Raw genomic sequence first — 22747 nt, 5'->3', positions numbered from 1 at the left:
GCAGCATCTTTCTAGGTGTTTTTCTCAGTTATATGTTTGGCCCTCAAGAAGATTCCTGTATAAAATGAGATGAATCTGCTAAATGGAGAAGCTTGTGAAACTCAGCTGACATAGAGCCAGAATAAGGTCACTCGACTGTCAGCATTATCTACCTCTGGGATGTCAGCAACTAAAGTATGTTTTGGCCTCGGCACCAGAATTCAGATAATTATCATTGGCTTTATTGAGGGATCTTAGCAGCTGATACTTTATACCAAATAGAACACTATCTCTGATCAATAAACAGCTTTCGCTGAGAATTCTTTAGTTTTTATTAATGTGAGAGAGTAGCGAATAATTTGAGTATTTTTCATATCTCAGAAGCCAGCTCATAAAAAAAGATAACATTTGGCGGTGACTCAATAGTGCCAACACAGCCTTTGGTTAGCAGGGAAAACTGGAATTGAGAGAGTCTGATTTCTCAATTAAAGTTCAAAAGTAAACATATGGTTATTAATGTATACCAGGCAATCCAATATTTCCCTTGTACTTCACAGTGCAATGTTATTGACTGAGGGAGACAACTCAGAATACCATAGATGTACAATGACTGTACTTAGAGGAAAGGTGTTCTTAATCTGAGATGAACTTGATAACTATATTTTAATATAATTGGTTTCTTTGTAATTCTATGTATTTTATTTTATGCATTTAAAAACATTATTCTGAGAAGGAGTCCTTAGGCTTCCTCAGACTTCCAAGGGGATCTGTAACACAATCCCTGCTGTAGGAGATCCTTCAGACCCTTTTCAGAAGCAGCTCCTAATTCTTTTATCCATATGCAAGTTCACATCTCAAATATCACAGCAGTATAGACTCTCAGCTTATTCGGTGGCTGACTTTATTTTTTTTGAGCATAATCACCATATATGCCCAAATGTTGTGTCAAAGCATCCCAAAGATATTCTCTTGGTTAATATACCAAACTGTGGGAGTAGTGTCCAGGACTACTTTAATTACGAGAGAATTTTGCTTCCAGAAACTCAACATTTATGAGTAGAAATTTTATGAAAACAAAAGAGAAAATAGGTATACACACACACACACACACACACACACACACACACACACACAGACAGAAGATAGAGGCAGGTCAAAAGCACAGTAATGGTTGGATCGGGTCAGCCTAGTAGTCTTGTTATAGTGCTATGGTGTAGAAGCAGTTCAGACTTGGTGACTTGGTTGGTCATAATTGGGGATATTAATCAGTCAGATCCAGATCCATCCCATTGTGTCTTCTGCTGTGTGGGTGAGTAACACCATTCTTCTAAGTCATACTGATAAGTAGCCCTGCCATCCTCATGTCACTTTGTGTTGGCATCAGCTGCTTAGGTCAGATTTCTGCTTTTAATACTGCTCTTGAAACAGCCGACATGTGGTTTCCCCAAAGGTTGCTGTGGCTTCAGGCACGCAAGCTTAGATTCGCCAGCACTGTCTACATTCTGGCAGTGTGCCTGAAGTTCAGATAAGCCATTGATGCCATAGGTGACACTATCATGAGCATTACACTTGTGCCATATGACACACTGCTGGCTAATGAATGAAAATGAAGACTGAATTGCTCTTCCTGTGCACATGTTTTGGGCGTTTATGGTCAAATCAAAATAAGAAACTAAACTTGGTTTATGATCATTAGATAACAAAGGGGGGTGAGGGAGAGAAAAGAGGAAGGGCTGGAAATCTCTCATCCTTTAAAAGTCAGACAGAAACTGCTGCTTTCTGCTACTCATACATTGCAGGGTTTGCAAAGCACTTTATAAATGTTATCTCACTTTTTCTTTACAATAATCCTGCAAGGTATCCCCATTGGACAGGTGAAGAAACTGAGGTGCAGAGTGGCTAATGATTTGCCCAGGATCATACTAGTGACCTAGTAAGTGTCTGAGGCAAGATTTGAACTCAGGTCTTTCTGACTCCAAATTCAACTCTCTTCCTTCTGCCTCCTAGCTTCATCTTTTAGCAAGTTGCAAACACCTCAAATCCAGCCCTGGCTCTGCTGTTCTATTACCTGTGTCACCTGTCAGTCTCATCCTTGATAAATAAGGGGCTTGAGAGTAGCTATGGTCCTTTCCTACTCTAAATCCTCTGATTCAATGATTTGGTCTTCTGTTACTTTGCTCCCTGTGCCTTCATCCTGCAGCTTTCCTGGTACCTGATTTTTGCCCTGGACCTTTTCCCACCCAACTTTCTCTGTTCTAGCCCTCATTACCTTTTTGTATGGCCCATTTCTGACTTGACTTTCTGTTCTTAACTTGCTCAAGAGCCTGCTTTTACCTTTTTCTTACCTCTTGTTGCTGAATTTGTCCCTAGTTTTGTTTTAACAAACTGTTTTAACGACCTGTTTTAACAACCATCAGAACCTTGCTTTGGGTTGAGCTTTGGGTCTAAGCCCACTTTTTTTATGTGTTGCCACCTTTGCTTTAGATCTCTTAGTCTTGGCTTCTGGCTCTGTAATCCGTGATTGTCTGTTGTCAACAGTCTTTGTGCTGAGATGTTGTAGCATCATCCTTCTTCGTTATAAGAGCATTCTTACTATGTAAATCAATCAAGTGATTATTTTTCATTGGTATGTTTCTTAATAGCCACTGTAAACTGAACATTGCACAATTATCTACTGAATTTGGATCTATATAAGCTGTTTAGTTGTTGACTCCTGAATTGATCCACCCTTTCTTCATTATGGCCGTGGAGTGGAGTTTGCCCAATAGCTTTTGATCAAATCAAGTGATTTTAATGTTGCTGGACCAGTAGAAGAGATGGCTGCTTACTGAGAGCTTATTATGCAGAGTGCTTTGTTGTACATTATTGGGTTTTTGTCCTTTTTAATTTTAAGTTTAAGCAACCAAATTGTTAACACAAGACTCCTAAGCTAGAAAAGAAAGTTTCTGTCACTTAATGACAGGATACTTAGGTATATGAGGTTTAAAAAAGGCTATCATGGAATAAAACTAAAACCTTTGTGTGGGGGGCAGGGGTGGTGGTGAGGTATGCTCACTGAAGTAAAATAGAGAGAGAGAGAAAGAGAGAGAATCCCTCACCTGAAATGAAGAAAAATTCTGTGCTCCCTGGTGTTCTTTTGAAAACAAGCCAGGAAGTGTGCCCATAGTTTTAAAAATCCTCTAAAACTAAACTAACGGAAAAAGCCTAAACTGCTAAAGGCTGAAACTCAATATTGAGGAGGTGGTATGTTATAGGGAAAAGTCTGTCTGGAAACCATAACTCGGGGTGACTAAAAATAGAATGCTTACTCATTTGGAACTTTGGGTGGTTAAAGGAAGAACATTTTTTTTTTTGAAGATTTCATTGTGACATGTGGTCAAACCTGAGGTATGACTTGGATATGGCATACCCAACCAAGGCTGCCCTAAAAATAATCACCTTTTTAATCTGAGTTAAGATTTATTTCAGAGCATTGCTTGAGCAATCAGACTTTCTTTTGAAAAGCTTATGTTGGATGACAGCATTATGTACAGGATGATAAATTAAAAAAAAAAAGAAAAACAAACCTTTATTGAACACCTGCATTGCATGAGATGCTGTATTTTGTTTTTAAGTCGTTTTCAGTAGTGTCTTACTCTTCATGACCCCTTTTGGGGTTTTCTTGGAAAAGACACTAGGATGGCTTGCCATTTCCTTCTCTAGCTCATTTTACAGAGGAGAAAACAGGCAAACAGGATTAGATAACTTGCCCAGGGTTACACAGCTAGTAATTATCTGAGGTCAGTTTTGAACTCGGGGAGATGAGTCTTCTTGACTCCAGGCCCAGAGCTTTATCCACTGCTCCACCTAGGTGTTGTATATAGTGTGTCACAAAGAAATAGTTGCTTCTTTAATGCAGTGGAAGCAAGTCAGTTAAAGGATTTTCTTGTCTTTAGGTTGCTTTTCAAAACAATTATTACATAAATGAATCAGTATCATAAGTGTAAGATTTAGGTTGGATTTCTATTTATTGGAAGTGGATCCTGAGGTTAGTGATTTTCTTATTCCCTCACTTTATTTTAAAATTATTACTGGCTATTAAACCTGAATTGGCCCATCTTTCAGAGAGAAATATAATTTATCTTCTACTGTAAAAAAATGTCTTCTTGGTTTTCAAGAAGCTATGGAAAAGATGAGGCTGTATTTTTAAAGCATTAGAAAAAATATTTTTGTGATAATTCCCAGAGTTCATTCAGTTCATAAATCATTTCTTACTCAGTGTTCTTTGTACTTCTGTTTTAGTTTGGCTTATCAGGATAGATGATTGTAAAGATAGTTCATTTCAAATTAAAAGAGAGTTTAAAGCGGAAAAATTTTCAAGTAGAATTTTCTCTGTGCTTCGCAAATGTCATTACAACTTTAAGAGTAGAATTTTATCCCCATATCTAACTAGTTGGTCATACTCTTGTTTTGATTTCACACTTGTGATTTAGCATACAAGTCATTAAATGGTTAAACATGCCATTTGCAGGGTTAAGTCTGTATAAGCAGAAGTGGTTATAAACATTCTGGGCCCAAAATAGCTTAAAGTGATATCAAACTTTTAAGAATAGACATTCACCATCTTTCTTCCAGCTTCAAGTGAATTGATTAATCAGTGTCTTCAGGAACAAAATTCTTCTTTTATCAATAGGAGTAGGAAATGTAAATTTTTTTTAATACTAAGTTAAAAAGGTAAGGAAGAAAAGTTTTACATATATGTTATATAAGTAGATATTTTTTTTTTACATTTATCTATTTTCTTTGCTGTAGTTAGGCTCTAGAAGAGTCAAACTAAGAAACCGTCATTCTTTTCTGTAGTAATTACATTAAAAGATTTTAGTTTGTCAGTATATCCTAAACTAGCCAGATTAGGTCTCATAACTATCATAATCCAAAAGATCCCTTAATAAGGTTGTCTTTGTATCTTTATGGTCTCACATCACTTGAAAGCAACAAACTTGCTTAGCTGAGTTTGAAATATATTGATATACTCCCAAATGCTGATCCCAGGTCCTGAAGTGAGGAAATACCAAAGGGACAAAAAGCATGTGTGTTTGGGGGTGATTTTGGAGTAGAATAGAGGAAATTTGGTTCATTTTTTTTACCCCCAAAAAGCTACATGTAATGTGTACCTTTGATACACATATAATTTCATCTGAGAAAATTTTCTGTGGAGCTCTCTATTCATAGCATACAGGTTCCACAAAGCACATATCAACTTAAGTTAATCATGAACTAAACTCTCCCTGTGCATAAAGCCTTTCTTTCAGAGTAAGCCTTTACAGGAAGGCTATAATCTCTAAGGTCACCAATGATCTTTTAATTGCCAAGTTCAATGGCTTTTTCTCAGTTTTCATTCTCCTCAACCTCTGTGTGTATGTGAATGTGTGTGTGTGTGTGTGTATGTATACATATATATATATATATATATATATATATATACTGTATATACTGTATATATAGAGTTTGACATAATTCACCATCTTTTTTGAATGTCTTGATTCCCCTGACTTCTTTGTCCCTATGCTGTCCTTACAATAAATATAAAATGTATGTAATAAGAAATTGGATCCACAGTTTGTTTTTCTTCCTCTTTAGATTTGTACAAATAAATTTGCATTTGTATTTGCTGTGCTTAACAAACTACTTTAACTCATTCCCGTCTTTTAGCCTTTATCACTTCATTGTCAGTGATCTGATTGTATGATGAGTTTGTAGGTTTTAGACTTATGCCTTGCTATATAAATGACTATCTTTGTAAATCAAGAGTCAAGTTTCTTCTTAGCTACACATTCTGATAGCCCTTATTTTCTCATAAGGCAAACAGAGGAAAGTCACATGGTGCCTTGTTGTTACTTAGAGCCATAAAATGTATTTGAAAGAGTCATTTATAAGATAAAACTCTGGGTTCTCTGATTTGCAGACCTTAGAAAGTGAACTTTCTAGTTCTGTAATGCATGTCAAAGAGAAGGTTATAAATGGCCCGTAACAGTCATGAGCGATACAGTGGTGCTATGAATTGGAAGTATTGTATTAGAAAAGTTGTTGTTTTGGCACAGTGGTAGCTGTTGATGCTGCCACAGGGGAGATTTTGGTTTCAGGGAGACTCCTCTGATTTCAGTGAGACCTTACTAGTCACAAGGATGGGAGGTGTCCACCCCCTTTTCTCTTTAACTGAGAACAATGAAGCTGTTCCAAGGGCAGACTTAGAAAACTGTAACAGTCTGGGAGAGGAGGTTTCAAGGTCAAGTGAGGAAAAAGATGGTTATCCTCAAAATAAAATAGTATTTCAGGATGAACTAAATAAAAAGGGAGGAAAGGCAGTACATTTGTCAGTTGTAGTATAGTAAATAATCTATACAAGGCTTTTCTTGAATAGGGTTTAGCAAATTTGTTTTGGTTAGCCAATGGATCAGTGTAGGTATATTAAGGAAAAAGTGATTTAAAACGTTAACTCCACTGTGGGAAGTTGTTGCAACACTGTGTTTTACTCGCCTATTGAGTAAAAAAGAAACAGCACATTAAAAGAGAGTTGAACTATTCTATAGTGGAAGTACTCTTTGTAGAACTGGGCTCCATTTCTAAGTCTACATTTCAACAACACTCTTTTTCAGGTGTTTCCATTTCAAGGAAGATAAGTCCTCATGGAGTTTTTCCCATTAAAAAGACAGTTTGAAGAAACCATATGTGCTCTTGGCAAATCAGATCTGTTAATAAACAGCAGCACATTATGTACTAGCTTTGAATGTAAGAAATTGGCAGGTCTACTACTGTGGAGTGCTGAAATACTGTCTTTGCACGCTTTAACCAGTACTGCAAATCTAAGGGATGTCTCAAATTAATCATTTTCAAAGAATTCACATGTAGACAGAAAACGTCTCATAGAAATTGGGCATAGAAATCTGCAGTCAAGAGGGATATACAGCAAGTGTATAGTCAGGGGGATCCCTTAATAAGATTGTCCCTGTAGTTTTTCAAGGTTTCAGAGCACTTTAGAGTAGCGTACTTACTTAGACACAGAACACATGAGTTTGAAATACGTTAATGAACCTTCTGAATGCTGGATCCAGTGCTGGAAGGGTATACCTACCTGGAGATACCCAGAGGTTGTCCCATTCAGCCCTCTCATTTTATAGATAGGGGAAATTGAGGTTTAGGGAGGCTATTATTTACCCAAGGTTACATAGATGCTAAGTGTTAGAGATGGAATTTGAACCCAGATCTTCTGGTTCCGTAGCCTGTGTTTTTTATACCATACTATACCATTCTCCCCCATCCTCCCACAGAAATTTCCTCTAATTTTAGGCAAGTTCTAAAAGTTAGGTAGCAGGTTAGTAGGGGTTTTTAGAGTGTGCAACTATTTTTCAGTTGTCACAGCTTAAAGTACTTAAAAATAGAACAGTATTAAAATATAAAACATTTTTAACTTGGCAAGTTATGTGGAATGGAGGGGAAAATCTTATCTGAAGAAGAAAGTTGGCCTGGTTAAAGGTCATATTTTTGGGAACTCTATACATTCAGATTAAGTGGCTTGTAGATGAGACTTGGATCATCCCAAGGTAGCTGGATTCAGGCTCAGAATGTCACTAAAATATTGTACATATATATAAGCTATGAGTGATTTATAGAGACAAGTAAATTTTATATGAATTGCAAACCCAAGTTCTTGAGTTGGCAGATGGTAACCATTGAAGCACTTTGCATGGTATGTATCATGCTTATGTTTTGGAAAGTTAATTTGGCTTGCTCAGCATATTTATAACATGTTAGGAGAATTATCAAGTTATGCTCTAGTGAATGAATGGCTTATAATACACAAAGTAATTCTCTGTTTCACTGCCATCTTGTAAAATATAGCTCATGGAAACTCCCAGTAAAGAGGAGTCATTTTAGGAGACAGTAATTGGATCTTTGAAAAACCTTTTCTTCTTTGTAATCATCTCATATATTTGGCATTTAAAAGGGTAGGCACTTAGGGGAAGAATATTCATGTTCTTCCACTTGGTTTATTTTAGTTTTTTTTTTTTACTTTGCCAGTAGCTATGCAGGTATTGAATAGGTATCTATACCATCATTAGTAGTAGTTATTGTTTTATCATTTTTTTAGTCATGTTTAACTCTTCATGCCTCCATTTGGGGTTTACTTGGCAAAGATATAGGAGTGGTTTGCCATTTCATTCTTCAGCTCATTCTACAGAGGAGGAAAACGGGTAAGTGACTTGTCCAGGGTCACACAGGTAGTAAATGTCTGGGTCCAGATTTGAACTCAGGAAGACGAGTCTTTCTGAGTTTAGGCCCAGAGCACTGTCCACCGTGCCACATAGCTACCCCTGATATTAGAGCACAGGTTTAAAAATTTTTACTATTGAACAGAGCAATGATTTGTAGATTAATTTTCTTTCCTAGTTAAAAAAGAAAGAAGAATATTTATGTGCTAGGAAGTCCTTTATTCTAATCAGAAAGCTTCCATGTGATTGTCTTGGATGCAGGAAATGGAAGATTTTAAATTCTTAATTGTAGTTTTTTTTTTCCTTTTGCCCTTGAAGGCAATTGGGATTAAGTGACTTGCTTAGGGTCACCCAGCTAGTAAGTATCTGAGGCCAGATTTGAACTCAGGTCCTCCTGACTCCAGGGCTAGTGTTCTATCCCCTGTACCACCTACCTGCCTGTATGACAAGTCTTTTAGCATTTTGTGGTGTGAAAAATGATTTTCCTACTCACCATGATGGCAGTGTGAGTGTCTGATGGAGTGGCTTAGGGTTGAGTAAGGTGAAACATGCTGAATGAATCCTTCAGGATCTGAGAGGTTACTGAGTAGATGCCTTTGAACTCACACAAGCGCATAGGATTCCGCAGGGCACCACAAAAAAAGCAATATATCTATATGTGAACTACTAATTCAGAGAGAATCATTTTACTTCTTGTCTTTTAACATTGCATCAGTGATTTGCTTTTCTTTGCCTGAAGGCCATGTGCAACATATAAGTTCACAAATTGATGTCAAGTAGATACTGTATTTATTCAGGAGTGAGATAGGTTTCTGTGGAACTGATAACAGATGAGGACAGAGCTAATGAAAGGTTTTATCTGTGGCGAATTGTAAGCAGCTTTTTGATATTTCCTGCTGTTGTAACCTCCCGGAGAACTGCGGGGGCACCATCTTTCATTACATTGTCCTAACTGCTGGAAGTTCAGTACTGCCTGCATGCTGAAGAATTCTGCTTATCTTGGGAGTCTTTGATTAATGACAGCAAGAGGGCAAACTAGCTTGTAGGTCAGCTCTTCCTAGAGTAAGAAAGAGTTCAAGGAGTCCTTGAGATTAGTAGGATCTGTGAAACATCAATAACACTTCTGAAATACTTGGTAGTAGTGTTTTGTTAGCTTAAGACTGCATTGAAATTGGAATTGCATTTTATAACTGATCATGCAATAATTGTCCTTATTCATTTTTCTGCCTTCTGTGAGTGTTTACGATGAGAGTCTTAGAAAGCTTTCTTGTATCTTGACATCTCTCCCTACTGTATATCACTAGAGAGAATTCTCACTGTAGCATGGAATTTAATGCATCAGAAGAGGGTTTGTTTTCCCAAGATTTACATTGTCAGTTGACAAATCTCCTTGGCAGTTGTCCCAGGTTATGTTTTTCAGGCAACAAAAAATTGTGAGTTTTTTAATGAAATATATATAATATAGTGCTTTTTGATTTGACTAATAGTAGTTGAAGGGGGCATGGATGTCTCATGGAAATCTATGTGGAAAATACAAATTGATTATGAGAAGGCTCATATTAACATTTGAAAAGTTTGCTTGGAGGTCTCAAGAAGGATTTACTACACGGACTCTCTAAATCCCAGTTGTCACATAAGAAGTTCACAAACCTAGTCTACTAGTATCCATCTTTTATATGTTCCAAGCTGAGAAGTAATATATATTTGAGCTGGATTTGGGATTTCATCAGTGTAAGGAGCTCCTGGTTAGGACGCTGTCTTATCAGTGCAAATCAGCAGCCATTCTGCATCTTACATTTTTCAAGAGTTTCCTGCAGCCCTGAAAGGTTAAATCTTTCATGTGCATCTGCTTCTCTCCACCCTGATTGGTTCAGGACTTTTTTATCTCATGTTTGGATTGTTGCAGTAGCCTTATGGTTGGTCCCCCATCTTCAGTTCTCTGCCCATTCTACTCCATCTTCCACTCAGCTATCAAAATGTATTTCCCAAAGTGCTAGTCTGATCATGTCTCCTCCCCCCTCAATAAGCTCCAGTGGATCTCTTGAGGATCAAATATGAAATCTGCTGGCTTTTAAAGCCTTCGCAGACTGACCCTTTTCTAACTTTTCAGTCTTCATAAACTGTACTCTCTTCTGAGTACTCCAAAATTGAACAACATTGGCCTATTTGTTATTCCTTGCCCATTCCATCCCTCAACTGTGCCTTTATTCTGGCTGCTCCCCATAATCGGAATTCTCTCTGTCCTCATCTCTGCATCCAAATGTTCTTGGCTTCCTTTAAGGTTCAACTCAAATCCTAGTTTCTACAATAAGCTTTTCCTGTTAATTCTTTCCTTCTCACTATCTCATTTTCATCTACACTGGTCTATATCTTGCATCTACAATTTTTGGCATGTTTTCGGCCCCCATGTCTGGGACATGGTCAGTCCTTAATAAATTATTATTGATTGACTGAATGTCACACAGCCAGTGTGTCAGGTAGTACTTGAACCCAAATCAGTACCCAGATTAACCTGATTCCAAAGGCAGCCCCTATTCACTATACATGCTTTGAAGCCTCATAAAGGTTGTTATTATAGTGTGTGTGTCTTTCCCCAAATACATGTGTTAGAGGTAGGACCACATCTTTCTCAATCTAATCCAATATATTTTAATACCTCTCATTGTTACAATAGAGCCTACATTTTGTCCTTTATCTTTTGTCCTATAAAAATAGGCATGGGGCAGAGTACTTCAGTTATGGCTAATCAGTGTAACCCCTTTTAGAAAGTACCTCAGGATGTAATACCAGGAGTTCTGGGAAGAAAAGATTGTAAATAAGAAATGAGCCAGAGTTAATATGACAGAAAAAGAAAATGATAAATGTTGGAGAGGATGTGGGAATATTGGGATACTAATGCATTGTTGGTGGAGTTGTGAACTGATCTGGAGAGCAATTTGAAACTATGCCCAAAGGGCAACCAAACTGTGCATACCCTTAAATCCACCAATACCACTGCTAAGACTGTATCCCAAAGAGATCATAAAAAAAAAAGGAAAAGGACCTACACATGCAAAAGTATTTATAGCAGCTCTTTTCCTGGTGGCAAAATATTGGAAATTGAGGGGGGATGCTCATCAGTTGGGGAATGGCTGAATAAGTTGTGGTATATAAATGTAATGGAATACTATTGTGTAGTAAGATGTAATGAACAGACAGACTTCAGAAAAACCTGGAATGGCATGTATGAACTGAAGCTGAGTAAAATGAGCAAAACCAGAAAAACATTGTACTCAGGATCAGCAACATTGATTATCAGCTATGAATAGCTTACCTCTTCTCAGAAGTACAGTGATCTAAGGCAGTTACAAAGGACTGATGATGGAAAATGCTATCCACATCCAGATAAAAAACTCATGGACTTAATTGCAGATTGAAGCATACTTTTTTTCCACTTACTTTACTTTTTTTCATGTTTTTTTTCCTTTTGTTCTGTTTCTTCTTTCACAATGTGTGACTAATATCGAAATATATTTTACATGATTGAACATATATAACCTATATCAAATTGTGTAGCATTTTAGGAAGAGGGGAGAGGAAGGAAGGAAAAAAATTGGGAACTCAAAATCTTGTAAAAATGAATGCTAAAAATTGTCTTTTCATATAATTGGAAAAAATAAAATGCTATTAAAAATGAGAAATAAATGAGGGGAAAAAAAGAAATGAGCCAGAGTACAGGATAAGCTGAGCAAGGGAGAATCAAAATTCTCTCCTCCCTCTACTCCTCGCCTCCACCAACAAGCATACTGTGCAATATGAAGATAGGTTTTTAAATTATTATTGTTATTATTTAGCAAAAATTTTCCTTCTTTCCTTCCTACCTCTCCCACCCTGGAATGGGAAGGAGGGTAGCGTATTAAAATGTGGTTGTGTCACTTACTGTCCAAAAGAAGGACTTCCTGAGAGTTCTGGAAAGCTGTGAGTTGCTTTTTGTGCCGTGTGGTAATGTGCTGCATCAGTAAGAATTCATTCAGAGAAAACCAGACACAAATACTTACACCACCAACATAAGAATATAGCTTTGTAGCTAAATGAATACTGTGTCAAACCAGATTTAGTAAACTATATTGCTTTTAAAGAGACTTCCTTGAAGACGTGTTAAGTAGTTACTAACTAAAGCATTGTAGTCTTTCTTCTTCCTTCTCCTCCCTCTCCCCAGATAACCCCTGCCCTGTTTTTGAATTTGGCACTCACAATTTCCTATCTTTTTCAGGTATTCTCTCCCTGTGTCTGTTTATCTGTCTCTGTCTCTCTTATTGGAATTAGAGGACCTGAGTTTGAATTATGACCATGCCTCTTACTACTTGCATGTCCTTAGACAAGTCATTTATCACTTCCAGCCCCAGTTTCCTCATCTGTAAAATTGGGAAGTTGGACTATATGAACTCTAGTTATAAGGTCACTCCCAGCTTTAAATGGATCATTCTAAGTAGATACTTTTAGCGAATCCATAAAGAAAAGTAACCTGAAAAGGTAGAGATTGCAATGAGGTGTAGTTATGAGTTCCTCTTGCCTGTTCAGTTATGATGACGTTTTATTCCCTTGTTGGACCATGGACTAGATGAAGGAAAGTGCTGTAGGCCAGATCCCATATTAAAAAAGTTCTGTCCTCAACGTTTTACCAATTTGGAATTTATTTAAAGTATCTGTAGTGTGGTAGTTAAAATCATTTGGGGTGCTAATGCCCTCCCTTGTTCCACTGTTAAGTGTATTATTAGTCATTCACAGTGTAGTGCCAGTTACTATAATTAGATTAATACTTAAGTGAGACATCTTAGTGTCTGGGAATTTCGAGGATGGGATTTGAATATTAGAAGGGTGTAGTCCATTAGTTACGCAGGAACATAGAACGTGAGTTAAGAAGAAGATGGAGATGGGAAGAGAGAGGAAGGGAAAATGGGATGGGCCAAGAAAAGGCTTTGCCGGTGAAAGCTTGGAGTCCTGCTGGTGGATGGAGTGCAAGAAAAATAATCTCTACTCTGTCTGGCACTCGCGCTTCAGTTGGCTGGTGCCCCAGTGTGAGTGTCAGTCTGCATTTGAAAGTCTCACAAACTCATGGTAGAGGATCTGTTCTCTTTTTTACCTTATTTATCTGCAAAAAGGTTAAAGGAATTTATTATGTAGTACAAGCAGGATCATTCAGCTTCAGAAAGTTCACTTGTTGATATTTAGTCAGATGTTTTAGGCCCTCATCTGGTTTGCACAATGCAAAATTGTATGCCTTTTAACATGATCCCTTTCTCTTGCTTCTGACTTATTTGTACCCTTCATATCCAAGTTCTAATATCCCAGCTTTTTTCTATACAATACCTCAGTTCCTTACATATGACCCATCTTTCCTTCCATTAAGATTCCATCCCCAATCTTTGTTATATTCCTTTCCTTTCTGTAGTTCATGTAATTTGTTGGCATTGTATTACCCTAATAAGGAAATCGCAGATTTGACCTGTTCCTCATATTGATTTCCTGTTTGAAATTCTCACTCTCCCAGCACTGGGGGAGCTGAATCTCACATATGAGCCAATATTTGGATTGTAGTGAGCATTATTTTTGAGTGAAATCATCCCAAACAGCAAAGAACTATACCACCTGATGGTTAAAGGGGGTTCCACAGCAATAACATTCTTTTTGCATATTTCAGTCACTTCCAAAATTCCCTTGAAACCCAAGATGAGAATATGAGTATGGGCAGAAATGAAGAAAGGATTTTGAAATAGGAGATAAATAATTTTAGTGAACTAAGTTTACCATAGATATCATTTTTTAAGTTGCCGTCTTTTGTCACTTGCTCTCCGACATTACAATCTGATGAAGTGCTAGCCTCTGTCATTAAGTTAGATCAACAGCAAACATTTATTAAGTACTTACCTTGTACCAGCTTTGTGCTAAGCACTGGGGAATACAAATACAAGAAGAAAATCTCTGCCCTTAAGGAGCTTACATTCTAATATGGGAAGACAACAAATAAAAGGGAGTTAAAAGGGGGAGTGAGGGAAGAAAGTATCGTGTTCTTGGAACATGGTAGATAAAATCTGGAGAGTCCAAAGTAGAACTTGGGAGAGGAATGAAGACACAATGGCTGACCTGGGTGTTTTCTTTAAAATTATGGTTCTTGGAGGAACCAGCCAGTTAGAGGAGGGGACTGAAGGTTTGGAGTTTACTTTATCATCTCAAATGATGTGGATGTACTCCAAGATATGCCACTGTATTGGAAATTATCCTTTTTATAAACTTGGATGCTTATTAGACTGATGGCAGAGAGGGATGGTGGAAGAAAGTGACTACATACTGCCCAGACCTAGAGACCTCCTTTATGTGGTCATTGGCACTAGCAGTTCTTTTTTTGTTGGCTTTTCCCTCCAATTTACTTTACACTCCCACCATATCACCATAATAAATGCTTCTTAACTTAAGCTAAAAACCATTAGAGGTTTTAGAAAGTTGGGGGGGGCAGTGTGGAGTGGAGAGGGAAATGGTGTCACAGCCTGAAGTGTTGGATGGGGAGAGGGAGGAATAAGATGGTCTTTATGGGGCTCTTAAAGTTTCTGATTATCTAAAGCTACCATGGATAAGCTATAGGGTGGATACAGCCTAGACTCAAATTGGTTGGCAGGAAACTTGGGCCTGTACCAGGATGCAACATGTGGAACATGTGGGGAAAGTGAGTGCCAAAGTAAGGCACCATCTGTGTGGTGGTGCCTGAATGACTTGGGTGTGTAAACATCTATGTACTTGAGACAGATGTCTGACAGTCCAGTGGGCAACAGGGGCTGTTTTTCACAATATACACAAGAACAATAGTGGAAGTCTTCCTGCTAGTATTTTTCCAACATCTAGGCAGTGCTAGATGTGAGGTAGTAGTGGGCACGAATCAATCCGTACAATATTGTGCTGCCTACTCAATCAAGTCAGTGTAATTGGAGTTGTAAGAATCTAACTCCTCATCAGGTTCCAAGTTGAGGATCATACCTAGTGCCTTCTTGTATTGGGGCACCTGTTCAGTGATCCCTGTGAGGTTGATCTTGTCCTGGATAATACTTCATCCACCTTGTAGGAGAATTCATTTCCACAAAGCCCACGAAACCATGAGATCCAAGATACTTCCTCAGCTACTCATCATGGGACTGGGGAGGGAGAAATTGTTCCCGGGAGCTGCACAGGGCAGGAAGCAGTGGTGGGTAGGAGAGAAGGGAAAGGAGAGGCACTAACACCTTTTAAGGAATATGATGGTGAAGGAGAAATGAATAAATGACTGTATCAGCTCCACACTGTCAGAAGAGATCAGTAGCCTGTTTTCTCTGGCCATCAAACTCTCTGTCTCTTACTTCTTGTGATATGGTTACCTTCTGCTCAGCTAAAAGCTCTTTTTCTTGTGACTGCTTTCTGTTCTCATTCCCATCTAGTTCAATCATAGCCTTCTCCAGTTCCTATTTTACTTTTTACTCTTCTTCCATTTTGTCCTCTGCAATTTTATGCTATCATCAACAAACTTTCTTTTATCCTAGATCTCTTCCTCTCACACTATTTGCATCTTCTTGTACTTAAAGAAACCTAGTTGATACATGTCCTTGGCCACTGTCCAGTACAAATTGTGCTTTGTTTCATTGCACTTCTCCTAGGAAGAGGAGGCTCCCATGTTGATCTCAATGACACTTCTGGGTTTTCTCTCTTATCAGTATCATTCCGTATTCCCTCTTCCTTTCAAGGGAATTCCATCCATCAATATCACTTTATCCATATCCTTTTTACTCTCATCTGCTAGCCTCCAGGCTACCCTAATTTTTTTTCCTGAAAGAATTTAGAATCTTTCTTTATAGCCCAACCTCAGTCCTCATACATTCAAGATGTACCTCATACTTGAATACTTGGGTACTTGAGTATTTATAATGATATTCCCTCAAAAACCCTGGCTTCCAAATTTATCCCTCTCCTTATAAGAAATAGCTGTCTTCTTCTTCACTCTGCCTTAGTTACCTACAGAAGCATTAGTGGCTTGACTTGGATCTCACCATTGTGGATGTACAATTTCCTATGATCTTGAACTCAAATACCTTCTCTAAGGATAACCTGTTATTCACTCTTCCTGTCCCACTCTTTTCCTTCACTATATTGTGCTTGTCCATCACCCATACTCTCTCTTTAGTCTTACTTTCCTGCCTTGAATCTGTAATTAGTCTTTTTTAACTGTACGCTTGTCCTCCACTTTTGGCTTCCTTTTCCCTTTGCCCTTCTGTTGATTAGTCACTGGTAGTGTTTAAGCCTAGGTCCACCCTGATTGCTCACCTTGTGCCTACTGCAGCCTTACTGACTGAGTCCATGAAACATTTATCTCACTCATTTAAAGGGCATTTTGTAAGTGCTTACTATGAGTCAGGCACTGTATTAAGCACTGGAAATACAAAAAAAAGCTAAAACATGGTCCCTGCCCGCAGTGAACTCATGATCTAACGAGAGGGACTATTATATATGCATTAAACATATTTAGTGAAAATAAGAGGTATTCTCAGAAGGAAAGAACCAACAAAGAGGTGAGAGTGAACCAGTGGACCACAGAATGTGGGATTAGCACCGAGTCTTGAAGAAAAGCAAAAGATACAGGTGAGGATGGGGGACAGTTAGTGAAAAGGCATGGAATTGGAGAACGAATGCCCCTTGTTAGAGCAGCAAAAACAGCAGTGATGTTGGATCACAGAGCACTTGGAGATGTAAAGTTTAAGAAGATTAGAAAGGTGGAAAAGAGCCTCGTTGTGAAGGGCTTTGAAAGCCAAATATAAAATTTTTTTCTGGACCCTTATTGCCACATGTTAATACTGGCCACAGGGAATGTTTAAAAAGTCTCATGTCAAAGCCCTAGGTGTTCTCACAACCCCTGATCTCTCTGCAGTCATAGATTTAGAGCTTGAAGGTATGGAAGTCATCTAATTTAGCACCCTCATTTTACAGATGAGCAACATGAGCCCCAGAGACTTGTAGATCAAGGTTACATGGGTTATAAGTTTCAGTCAGGATTTGAATCTCCAGTACTCTGTCTCCAAATTCAAACTTTCTCCATTTCTGCCACAGCCTCCAGAGGAGGTGAATTTAACTCGACCAACATTTATTTATTTATTTATTTAAACATATTTCCACATTAGTCATGTTGTGAAAAAAGAAACAGAACAAAAGGAAAAACCATGAAAAAAAAATAAAGTGAAAATAGTATGCTTTGATCTACATCTATATCCATCAGTTCTTTCTCTGGATTTGGATATCATTTTTTCATCATGGGTCATTTAGAATTGTCTTGGAAATCAACATTTATTAAGCCTACTCTGTGCCAGGCATTGGGGATACATGTCCAAAGAATGAAACAATCATTACTCCTAATAAGGTTACATTCTAATAGGTGAGACAAGAAGATATAAAAATATAAGCAGCATAAATGTAAAGTTAATAAATACAAATATATACAAAGTAGTTAAATACAAGGTAGTTTGGGGAGGGAAAGCACTAGCAGCTGGGGGATCAGGACTAGCTTCATGCAGAAGATGGTCTTTGAGTCCCATCTTAAAGGGAGGGGCTTTATGAGACAAGTCTAAGAGAGGAGTACATTCCAGGCATGGGCAACTGCCATTGGAAAGGCATGGAAATGGGGGGGGTGACTATCAGGTGTGAAGAAGAAGAGAAGGCCTGTTTGGCTAGTCATGGAGTTTGGAAGGAGAAAAAATATCCAGTGAAGCTGGAAACATGGGTAGGGTCCAGGGTGTGTAGGGCTTTAAAAGCCAGATCTGGACTTATATTTTATTGGAATTTATATTTGATCCTACAGACAAAAAGAAACTACTGGACATAGTTGAGTAGGGGAGTCACTTGGTTGAATCTATTCTTAAGAAAAATTCTTTGGCCTCAGTGTGTACAAGGGGCTGAAGTGGGGAAAGATAAGTCAGGGAGGATCTGGAGGTCTTCGTGAGGGCAAAGAAGAGATATAAGAGGGGTGAAACATAAAGAGATTAAGAATGATAGGAAGTTATGGTCAGGTGGGGAAATATCAGACTTTCTAATTAGGATTAGAAGTAATTGGGGTTAATGGCAAGATCTTGTATGTGACCAACTCTACATATGGTTAGGATGGAATGAAAGAATTGGTCCTCGGATTGAAGGAGGTTGAAGAATGGGAAGCTGGGAAGTTTGAGGGAGCAGCTTCATCGATATGAAAATTTCTCTAAAAGCAGGAGTCAGGGAGGAGAGGAAGATGGTGAACCAGGAGCAGAACTCCTTGAGAAGGAGAGAGAATAACCTGGGCAGGGCATTATGCTACATATATTACTGTAATTTTGCTTGGATGGAATTTTGAATGAGTGGATTTCAAAGGAGTTCTGAGTGGACTGAGCAAAGGAGTTAAATGGAGAATTTGGAAGTGACCATGGGGAGCAAGAAATATCTGACTTCCAGTCTAATGTTATATTGAGTTATGAAAGGAGATACTTCTTAGATGATGACATTGAAACTATCCATCATCAGCTCCCTCATTTCCCCTACTTCACACATCAAAACCTGTCTAGAGTGACACTCATCCTCTCCCCTTTTGTTCCAGTGGCTGATGAAGCCACTTCTGTTTGTGCACATTATTCTGTCCCCTCTGGGAACTTGGCCCATTGAGAATACCTTCCCCACCATCTCATTTTCATCCTTTGTGTAACTTCTGACTTTAACTTGCTGCCTGCAAACATTCTCAAGTCTTTTTAAGAAAACAAAATTCATGTCTCTTACTCTCTCATGCTGTTAATTTATATAGTGTCTTCACTTTCACTGACAAACACCTCTTGAGGGCCTTCTGCACTCAATTCTTTCACTTCTTGACTGTCTACTGATACTTCATCCTTTTGCAATTTGGTTTCCAAGCCCTCTATATTGAATGCCACTCTTGAAGGTTACTAATGATCTCTTGGTTGGGCCTTTTCTGTAGACCCATCCTCCTTGACTTCTCTGTGGAAGAATGTGGTGGACCTGCCTTTCATAGGAAACTTTTCCCATCCCCCTCTTAAATCTAGTACATACTTTTTGTTCATTTATTCAATTTATCCCGCATAGAGCTTGTACATAGTTGTTTGGGGGTTGTTTTCCCCGTTCAACTGTGAGATCTTTGAGAGCAGGAACTGTCTTGTGCCTTTCTTTGTATCATCAGCACTTAGTGTATATTGCTTGGTATATTGTGGACTTACTTAATAAATACTTATCAACTGCCTGGGCCACATTGTTTCTCCTAGGACTCAGTTTCAGTGATACTTCATTTTAGTTCTCCTTTTTTTTTTCACCCTTTCTTACTCAACATATTCAAGAAAGAAATTATCATCTTCCTCCCCCAAACCTGGCCATCTTCCAGAAATTCCCTATTTCTTTTAAGCAGTCTTTCTCATCAGACAGATCATACCCTAGGAGTCATCCTAGGTTTTTGCCTCTGTCTCACTCTGCTTCTCTCCATATCTAGTCAATCATTCTCCTTTCTCCACTTCTATGCAGCTGCCAAAATCTTCCCAGGGTTAGAGATTCATAGTCCAGTGTTCTGTCTTGTATCATGTGGGAAACTACCATTGGTCTTTTTTTCAAAATTTGAGAGCCCTTTCTTGACTATAAGTCAATGATAATGATATGTGTGGCTAAAGTACATAAAGAATTGAACAAAATAAATGACATTTCATTTTGGTATAATTGAATATGAGCTGTTTAAGAAGTTTGTTGTAAATTACTTAGGTCACCTATTTAGTACAAGTGGAAAATTCTAAAAATCATGTTTTGTTTGTGGACGTTAAAAGTACAAATTCTTTATTTTTAAAGAATCTTAAACCACAGAAGTGAGGAAATCATCAGATAATTAGCTGAATATGATGACTATTTTCAGAATATCTGAATTAGGGTTTGAGATTTTTAGTGATAAGAACACTTTAAAGTTATTTTTTTTCCTTTTGAGGCAATTGTGTCATACAACTCAGGTCCTCCTGACTCCAGGGCCAGTGCTCTATCCACTGTGCCACCTAGTTGCTCTGAGAATACTTCTTGTTTTTGTTTTTGTTTTTGCTAGGCAGTGGGGTTAAATGAGTTGCCCAGGGTCACGCAGCTAGTAAGTGTCAAGTGTTTGGTCTGAGGTCAGATTTGAACTCAGGTCCTCTTGACTTCAGGGCTGGTGCTCTATCCACTGCACAACCTAGCTGCCCCTGAGAATACTTCTTAATATGTACATTTGTAAAGCTGTCAGGATAGGGAAAAAAATAGATTAAAGGAGTTTAAAAAAAAAAAAGCCCATCAGCTAGGATCAGACTACATGCATTGAGGGAACTGAGCAAATTCCCATAATGCTAAACCAATATTAGAGCTTCCTAGAGGGTTTGGGCATCTAAGAATAGTGAAGTTCATAGGCCTTAATTTACTAATCTGTAAAATGAGGGATTTAGATTAGATTATTTCAGATCTCTTCCTCTAAAATTCTTTGGGCCCACAAAAGAGGAGGTGAATATTTAGATATTAAAGTGAGCTTAAAGTTAGATTTTTTTGAAATTTTATAAAATTCAGCTAAAGACTAATTAATGTTTTTTCTATGGGGCAGGAATGAGAAATACTCATCTTGAGTTTTATTTATTTACTGCTAGGTTCATAAGTCCATTAACATAATACACAATAACTATTTAATGAATATGAAAACATGTGAAAAGAGACAAGTGTGTGTGTCCGCCCCTAAAAAAACAGAGGGTGGCCAAAATACTGTTAGAGTTTCAGTAAGTTATTCCTGTCAACTTAAGTTTGCTTTTATTTTCTGAATATGAAAAAAAAAATTGCTCTTGTCACAGGTAAGAAGAGGAATCAAGGGTAAAAAATTTCATATTTTATAGTCCTTAAAGAAAGCAAATATCTTTGTGAATCTTTTTTTTAACCTAGTTGTCTTATATATTATTGTTTCTAGTAAAGGGCATCAGTGAAGAAATATAATTCATAATACTTGTTTCTTTATCCCTTAGAATTGATTTGTTCCGGCTTTACGGTTAGTTTTTCAGAAATCATTGTGCTTGCTGTATTGCTATTTAGCTTACCAAAGTTACATTCCTCTCCCCCTTTACATTTATTACTTCCTGTTTCTAAATCCCAGTACTACTTCCCTTAAATACTTTTGAATTCCCATGAATAGAAAGGAGAGAGACTATGTTAAGCCTGTCCATTTGTTTCCCTTACTAGATTGTATGCTAACATTTAAGTGCAGTATCACCTTCATCTTTGGATACCCTGTTAATCATTTAATACATGTTTATTGTTGCTTGTTTCTTTATATTTATTTTAGGCTGGCTAGCCTATTCTTTGTAGGCCCCATTGTTTAATTTCTTTCTAATGATTTAGTCCACCAGTTGGCCTGGAGGCCACATGTAACAGATTTGTTCTGTGAAGTTTACATTCAGTCAAAGAGCCTGCACTTGAGGACCTAGAGGACTACATGTGGCCTCGAGGCCACAGATTCCCCACCCTAGGCATAGGCATATGTTTTTGTCATGGCTAGTTTACTTGACAGAGGAGGAAATTCACTTTATGTATTTTCCAGTTTGTCAGATCATTCATTTTTGTGATCATATGTTTTAAAGCAACATAAAGCTGTTGTCACATTCACACAGATGTCACTGTTTTCTTTACTTCTGGAGTAGCATTCTCATCTTTCGTTAGCCTCTTTTGCTTGTTCCTCTGGTTATTTCCCATAGCAAAAGCTCAGAACCAGTACAGTACAGAATTTCTTATGGACAAGTTAGGAAGCAGGGGCTGGACACAGGAACTGGTCTTGCTTCCGTCCCATCCCAACAGAAGAAGTGAATACTCCCTTGGCTTTGCTGGCAGCTCTGGAAGGTGGTATGGTCATGGAGAGAGCAGAGGCAACTGTTTGGGTATTGAGATCATTGGCAAATTATAATTGTTTCTGCACATTTTAATAGTATAAATCAAGTTAGGGGAAGAAGAAATGGTTACTTATGTTATGACTGGTAGTTAGGTGGTGCAAGTGCATACTCCCTAAACCGATGTTTACAGCAGTTATAATTAACAGGCTGTACAATCCAAGTTCTAATGGTAGATTGTTGTGTTGATTGTCAACTTACCGCTTCTTTTCTCCATCCCTATATTTGGCATGTGACTGGGTCCACCATACCACTTTGGTATCTTCAGGCCCAGTTCTCTGTCATTTGAAATTGCAGTTTAGCACAAACCATGTTTCATTTAAAGTTAGAATAATTTTAATGAGAAGTTGTAGGCTGTGATTGAGATTTTCCTTTATAGAACTTACACAGTTGTCCTAAAAAGGTGGTGGATAAAAAATAGGCCTGAAACACAGGAGGGTCAGGACAAGAAAAACAGTTGTGGGGAATCAATTACTCCCTTTCCCTGTCCATTGAAATCTTTCTAGATTGCATCACACGTGGAATGTAAAGACCACCTACTGTAATGGGAAACCCTGGAACTCCCAGGCATAGCAG

At 38.0% G+C, this 22747-nt stretch overlaps 1 protein-coding gene and 1 pseudogene across 1 annotated transcript in view; one reads left to right on the top strand and one right to left on the bottom strand.

Annotated features, from left to right (window-relative positions):
• MYO10 (myosin X) overlaps window positions 1-22747 on the top strand; it is a 256436-nt gene that overhangs the window by 23133 nt on the left and 210556 nt on the right. The window lies entirely within an intron of this gene.
• On the bottom strand, window positions 14746-18097 carry LOC110223243 (casein kinase II subunit beta-like; annotated as a pseudogene).

This window comes from Phascolarctos cinereus, unplaced genomic scaffold (genome assembly GCF_003287225.1).
Source record: "Phascolarctos cinereus isolate Bilbo 61053 unplaced genomic scaffold, phaCin_HiC Scaffold_4;HRSCAF=312, whole genome shotgun sequence".
In the NCBI taxonomy this organism is placed as follows: Eukaryota; Metazoa; Chordata; class Mammalia; order Diprotodontia; family Phascolarctidae; genus Phascolarctos; species Phascolarctos cinereus.
Note: the sequence above shows the minus strand (reverse complement) of the source record. Positions and strands in the feature narration are given on the sequence as shown.